At 33.6% G+C, this 7,474-nt stretch overlaps 1 protein-coding gene across 3 annotated transcripts in view; it reads right to left on the bottom strand.

The window, feature by feature from the left end:
- The window catches only part of LOC127654393 (discoidin domain-containing receptor 2-like), a 64,236-nt gene extending 56,884 nt beyond the window's left edge, over nt 1-7,352 (bottom strand). For all 3 annotated transcript variants that reach the window (XM_052141545.1, XM_052141546.1, XM_052141544.1), the window contains exon 1: nt 7,204-7,352. The gene's annotated coding sequence lies outside the window, so the exon portion shown is untranslated. The remainder of the gene's footprint in view (nt 1-7,203) is intronic.
- Nucleotides 7,353-7,474: the final 122 nt, after the last annotated feature.

Consider the following 7,474-nt stretch of genomic DNA (forward strand, 5'->3'; position numbering starts at 1 on the left):
ATGTGTTTTTCATTTGAAACCTCTTTCATTCCTCCCTAAAGCAATGGTCATAGCATTGCAGATATTTTACTTTCATGGGAATGCATAAATCTGAATCAAATGGCAGTTCCAGCAAAATTAGATCCAGGTGATAGCAAAAACAGATGCAAGTGCATCGGTAAAGCAGCACGACACATGTTACAAAATTAAAGTTTTCAAATGAGTGAATGTTTTCTGCTTGCTTTATTTTTAAGAATAACACTAACTTTTTCAATTTGCAATTTGTAATTGAAATGAATAGTCATAGAACAAAATTTGGACCTTTTAATAAAGGTATCTTATACTCCACAGAACTGTATATAGAGACAATGGGCATTTACTAAGCAAGAATGACACTTATTTAGCACATGCCCATTACAGTTCTCTCTTTGCCTGAGAAAAGGAAGTGTAAACATTTCAACTTTGAAAGAAGCCTAAAAATCTTTATTCTCTACCTGTGTCTCTACGAGTCTTCAATATTTCAGAGTATCTGGTCACAGTTAAAAACACTGACACAAAAAGAAATGTAAGCACAGCGTAGTTCTAGTGGGAAGACTAGCTGGTATTTCCCAGCCAATCACATGTAAGCCGTTGCTTTATAAGTGTGCTCACAATTCATCACAACTCATCACAACGCTGTTTCAGTGTGCTAACGCGGCAACCTCTACCACCCCACCACCACCAGTTGAGTCCCGTCCTGCACGGGGATAGGCTCCTCGCCCCTGCCTCCTATATCAGGCAGTTCTGAGTACAACTTCTTCAGACTGCTAGACAGGGCCTACGCAAAAGAGATACTGTACATTACTTTTCTGTTTATATTCATCAAAAAAATATCATCTTAAATTTCACTCAAGTCTGCGAGTCTTCCTGATAAAACATTATTACCTCACATTAACATTTTTAACTCACATCTTGTTAGGCTCACATTGAATTGGTGAGATTTCTTAATTTTTGGAATGATCTTAACTTATATTAACTTAATTCTGAATGATGAAGCTTGTCCCTTTTTAGTAGAAGCACCATTTGCGTTCGCATTAGGTTAGAAATAAAATTATTTTAATTTAAAGTTTTAACTGTAGTTCTACCTCGTGAAATTCTAGCAGTGCAGCAGCTGCATATTTCAACTCTGCTGTCATTGTCACCCAGTTCATGTGATTGACAGAAAATAATCAGCCCTGATCATTGGCTTTTTTAAACAATAGCCTGATATCCGATAGTGCAGATAATTGCATTTATCAGCCAATACTGATGTTTTACAGGTCTGTCAACAACAACAAAACTTCTTTTAAAATAATTCTGAATTTTTTAATTTGTATTATTATTAAAAAAAAACTGGTAGGCAGATGTGTTGTTGTCTGTGAATTATGAAAGACAATGTAAAAAAAAAATTCAAGTGCCCTCAGTGTTTCCTATTATTTGATAAGTAAAAGCAGCTATCGGCTCAAACAATGTAAGACTAATAATACTTTGAAAAGATAATAGTTCAACCTGATCGTTGTTGTTAGGGAACATACAATATAATAATATAGATTTAAAATCGTGTGATGTCTTTTTATTTCTTGAAACGACAGGTCTTTGTGAGGCAGTAGAAAACTGAAAATACATACTATTATTACCATCTGTACTTTTAAAATGATTTATAAAGGAATACACAGTCAGCTGTTAGAATCCTTTGGATATGATTTCAGAAACACATTCATATTTTCATACAAGAGTGCTGTTGACAGTGTAAGTCTATAGTACTGTGCTGAGTTCTAATGGGTCAATGCTGGAATGAAGCTGTTTTCTGGTTAACTTTATCTGTGCACCATGAAAAACATCACAATGCAAGATATACTCCCTCCTGAGCTTTCACACTTAAATTACACCTAACAACTTTGCCAGTGGAAAAAGCGTTTCCATTTCCTCTCAGAAATGTAACAGTCAATTTATGAAGTGTATGCATCATACACAACTCAATGAAAGCTGTCAGTGCTTTCGTTCTGCACCCTTGATATTTCCAAAAGAGCAGATTTTCTTCTACACATGAGTATGGTAAAGCTTTCATTTATAATGTTAAATCACACTGCCCAAGGATAAGTGATGATCAAATTTGAATATACAATATATTGTGAAAATAATATGTACAATTAAACATTAATGATCAAGAGGGCTGCTGTGGTGAACAAAAGTAAATCAACCACAAAAAGTTATATAGCAATATTCGTTTTCATAGTTTTCAAGTCATAGATACCAAGTTATATAGATACATACATAAAAATACATTTAAAAGCATATTTTCCATTTGTGAATCCAGAATAATAATTTCGGCTTAGGCAGGGAAGCCTTTATTTATTTATAAAAACACTTTTTTATAAAGATATGCTACAAATACTAATATATATATATATATATATATATATATATATATATATATATATATATATATATATATATATATATATATATATATTATTATTTATCTATTTTTTTATTATTATTTGTATTTATAATATAATAATTTTTATTTACAATTATTTATTCACTTTATATTTGTATTTTTCAACAAGTTACTGCAAGAAAAGTGATATTTTACTCTGAATTTACATGCTTGAGGCTTGTGGTACAGAGGTGCAGGAGATAACCCTCTGGAGACAACTAGTGGGTAACTGCTCTACCATTCTTTTGAGCTTTTTTGCAATTTCTGACTTTTAATGATTTGGACATATTAAAGCAATCAGCTAAAGAAGACATAAAATTAAGTCTATAATATTTTCACTGGTTTATTTGTCACTTATTTTCACTTGTTTTGAGTCTCTGCAAATTATACACCCAGACCGAAGTGTATCATTAAAATGAAAATCTTTTACTGGTTTTCTATTTCTCTTACTTAGTTCTCAACCAAAAAGACTTGCAACATTGAGGTTAAATGCACATGCACAATCCTCAGTGATAATGGTTTGGAAATCTTCCATTCTTGCCTACTTTTGAGTTCACTTCAATAATGCATTAAAGTGATTTTCTGTTGATTGTGTTTAGAGCATATGGGTAGTAGCTGACATGAAATACATTTGAGAAGCTGACGTTTTGTGGTGTGACGTGCTAAACGTTGCTAATTATGTGAGATTTTGAAAAAAGCATTTTGCTAATAATTTTAAAATGTATTACGCATGCAGTTATTATTACATCATATTTATTGAGAGTCTACATTGTCTACATTGTACTTTTAAAAACTCATTTGTCACATTTAAAATGAACTAGTGAAGACAATTTTACCTAGTTACAGGACCTAAAATATAACTTTTCCCTTATATATTCATGTAAAATACCTAAATGTACCTAAACTCCTTATGTTGATATAAAATGTCCTTGGGCATGGAGTTATGTGCCAATTACCCAAATAATGAAACACCACTCAGCCTCAATAAGCTTTTTGTTTGCTGAACAAAATAAATATAAAGTGCACAATGTTTACTTAAAGGCAAGTGCGTAGGTTTGGTTTGAAAGTTGGTAGGGACATATTGCAAGGAAGACAAAATGTTGATATTAAGAATGTGAGAATATATCATAGTGTCTATAAAGGCACAATATTTCCTCATATAATAAGTCTCATTTCTATTCTTCTGCCCCACCATATTAAATATTAGCCTGTTTTTTATTTTACTTTTGAAAAAATGCTAAAATGCTTTTCCTATCCAGCCCAATATTCTCCTCCAATGTGCAAAATAAATGGCTAAATGAGTGCTATACATTGGGTGCAGAAAATCTGAAATATTATTTTAAAATGCAAATGTCCTTGCGCAGACATTACACGACTCATTTTGATGAGCTGTTTGCTCTTTCAGTCCCTATTATCCCTACCTAAATCTATGCCTTTGCTTATAGGTACCTACCAACAGTACAAATCTAAAATGCATTTCAGTCAGTGGCGTAGCTAGACCCTGGCTGATAGGGCTGAAGCTCCAGATCTTTTGTTAATAGCCCTGAATGTAGTTTTTTTTTTGTGATGAGAAAAAGAAGAAGTTAGTCTTAATGTTAATTATATCAGGGTACACAAGCAACAAGGCAGGCTTCAATTCTGACTTCAAATGTAAATTAATTCCAATCAGTGACAGTGAGCCCAACTTGCATTAACTAACAGTTCACACTTTGACATTTACCAGCTGTTCTCAAGTTCATCAGTGTGTGGGAGCTTTCTATTTTCTCTCACGGGGTGCAGCTTTTCTGTATAAGAGGCACTGAGGTTTCATTATGCAAGCCTTATTTCTAAATATACAATCTATAAGCCTCATTTCTAATCTTCATTTGTTTTTAACAATCCACACACCAAGTAGATTTTAATGCATGCGCCAGTCATCTTGTTTGGTTAGTTGGGAGTCGGTAAGTGGGAATAAAGGATGTTTATTGCAAAAAATCTCCCTGTATATGCGTTTTGCCTGTGCTGGTTCACATTTCCATGTCATGTCCGTGGAGTTACACAGCTGTGTTTAAATAGCCTCTTTGGGGTACCTTGATTTTGAAATGGTTTAATATAAAATTACATTGAACGTTATTGTACTTAAGTCTACACACCTGAGCAAAATGGGGGAACCCACTCTCTTACCGTTGATCAAGCATTGAAACTTTGTTTTTTTTAGCAACAACCTGGAATCATATTTATGAAACCCAATGCAGGTGTTTCGATATGCGTCTATAAAAATGAAAGTTATTTTTAACTTTACTCGGTGATCCCACAATGGCATTTTATTGCCACGTTAAATAAAACATAACAAAATTAAGATTTTGATCATTAAGTCGTAATATTTTGCGAATAAAGTAAAAATTACGAGAATAAAGTTGTAGTATTATGAGATTAAATTCGTAAAAGTTTGAGAATGAATCTTAGCAATCAGATATTACATTTCGTATGAGAATAAAGTCAAGTTTATTCAAATAAAGTCGTAGCATTTTGAGATTATAGTCTCAAAATGTATATCATATATAATTAAAAAATATTAGAATAAAAAATCTCAATATTAGGCTAAACAGAGCGTCATTATCACAACGATAGAATGTAGGGCCTACGCCGTGCCAGCAGATTCATTAATGCAAGAGATGGATGTTGAGGACGTAGTTACATACGTTAGGATAGGATTCAGTTATAAAGAAATCCTTTGTCTTTTGACGCATCAGCAGATGGACACTGCAGAAGTTATGTAGGAAATGTCATTTATCCAGAAGAAAGAACCAGACAGATTGGAGCAGTCTGTTGTTATTGGGTTTTCCTCTCTACTGTAACTGAGGGGATGTTACCACATACAATATCTTGATATTATGGACTTATATAATTCACAGCAGTTACAGTTATTTTTCACTTCCCTTGAGTGCGAGCATGTATCTGGTGCCTCCCTTGACAGACGCACATGTTCAAAACTCCTGTACTAGCGCACACCTCATTCATGAAAAGAGAGCTCACAAAAACTTGTCACAAATTTAGCTCGATTGCATGGCCAAGTTATCTCCCTGGTTAGTGATGCTACATGTAAAACTTTCCATCACTTTCCTTTAAATTTATTCTCAAAATATTACCACTTTAAACTCACAATGCTTCGACTTTGTTCTCATTATTTTTACTTTATTCTCAAAATATAATGAGAAATGACAATTGCAAATTTAAATTGTTAAATTACTTTTTGATTTTATTGTTAGCGTTCATTTCTGAACGACGAGCCGACAAGTTGTAATTCTCGCTTTGATCCTCCACATTTTAAATTAAAATGTGTTTGTTCGGTTATTGTGCGCCTGACGTTTGCTAATATAAACTTCTGAACCAGTGTCAGTGTTGTGCTTAATATAATTATTATTTGACAGGTAGGGTGGTCATTTTTTAAGTCATGGAAGAAAGGATTCTTTTTATTTATTTATTATAATACGGCCTGCGCATGGGCTAAGCCCCGGATGACACTGAAGTCTAGCGACACCCCTGATTTCTTTTTTATACTGTCTTTGTACAGAAGCTTAAGTATAGATATTAATGTGCACAGTTTAAACATATTTTGTGTCGTTTGGAAAGGATATTACTGCCTCATACCACTAGTGAGGTCATGTTGTTTACAAACAAGGTTGATTTGCATGCTAGGCAGGATCATATGATGGCTGTATTTGGACGACATAGCAACCCTTAAAAAAATATATGCATTTAAGTGCATTAGACAACAGATTATCTAGTGGCATCTGCAAACCCTTACTCAGAACTACCTGGGCAATTTTCTAAGCCATTTCTGCTGTAACTTTAAACCAGCTGGAGTCACGGCCATTTAATGGAAATGTGAAGTCAGTAACCCTCATATTCCCCTCCCAAAATGGACCACAAGTGTGGTCCATCAAATAACAAGGACATGTTCCATTAAGTACAGTGTGAACAGTATATCCAATGTTTTATCATTTAAAAGCTAAATAATGTATTTTTGTGAAATGTTCTGTTTTTAAAATAAATGTCATTTTGGATTGATATTTTATTCAAAACACTATAAAAATCAAATATGTTTATTTTGTAAATTGTTTTATACATTTATTCATTTTGAAGTGTGCTTCTAGTGTCTCTGGAGCATTTTAATAGGAAATAGAATCTTCATGTAAATGAATACAGAAAGTTCATGCATCTTTTTTTTGCTACAAATGTTGTATCCTCCATTTATCACAACCAACCAAATATACATATTTACATATATATTTATCATACTAATGCAAATTAACCACATTTTGGGGAAATGTGAGATACCGAAAAAGAATCTTTCACTTAGCTGTCACTTAGGGTCTACAGAGGAAGGGAAACATTCAAATAAAGTATAATTACCAGGCAAAATCAAGTACTTTTAGCACTCTTATGTGCAATTTTTCAGAACACGTATGCAGATGGATACCTTATAATACAGTCAATTCAGAACAGCTGGTTTGCAACTGCTGGCTTCACAGAGCAATCACTGGATCAAGTATCAAGTTGCTCTGTTATCCGCTATTTTAGCCTGCCATGCAAACAGTGAATTTCCAAGTTTTGAACACAAAGACCATGGCACTAATACACACTTTAAATCTGTATCTGTCATTCACCATTGTCCATCATATCCACATTGCCATAAATCAAGTAGAAGTAAATAGTCAAGCCTTTTCAAACAGAACTATAAGAAAACAAAAAAGTACTGTTAATGAAAAAAAATACAAACTTACTGCTTAGGTTGCTTTTTTTTCTCAAACCATTTGTCCAGAGCTTTCTTAATCCCAAGTAATATGCATATAAACAGCAGGGGGAAAAACAAGAATGCTTCTTTCTCTCTGAAGTTTTCTGTAAGATCTCACATTCAGGCGCACTAAGCTGATGTAAGACACCTCTGGATGAGGGGGAAAAAACAGGAGAGAGAGAGAGAGAGAGAGAGAGAGAGAGAGAGAGAGACCAAAGAAAACTAACATTCTGAGGATTCTTGGGAACATGCCAAAGTCC

The sequence above is a fragment of the Xyrauchen texanus genome, chromosome 13 (assembly GCF_025860055.1).
Source record: "Xyrauchen texanus isolate HMW12.3.18 chromosome 13, RBS_HiC_50CHRs, whole genome shotgun sequence".
NCBI lineage: Eukaryota > Metazoa > Chordata > Actinopteri > Cypriniformes > Catostomidae > Xyrauchen > Xyrauchen texanus.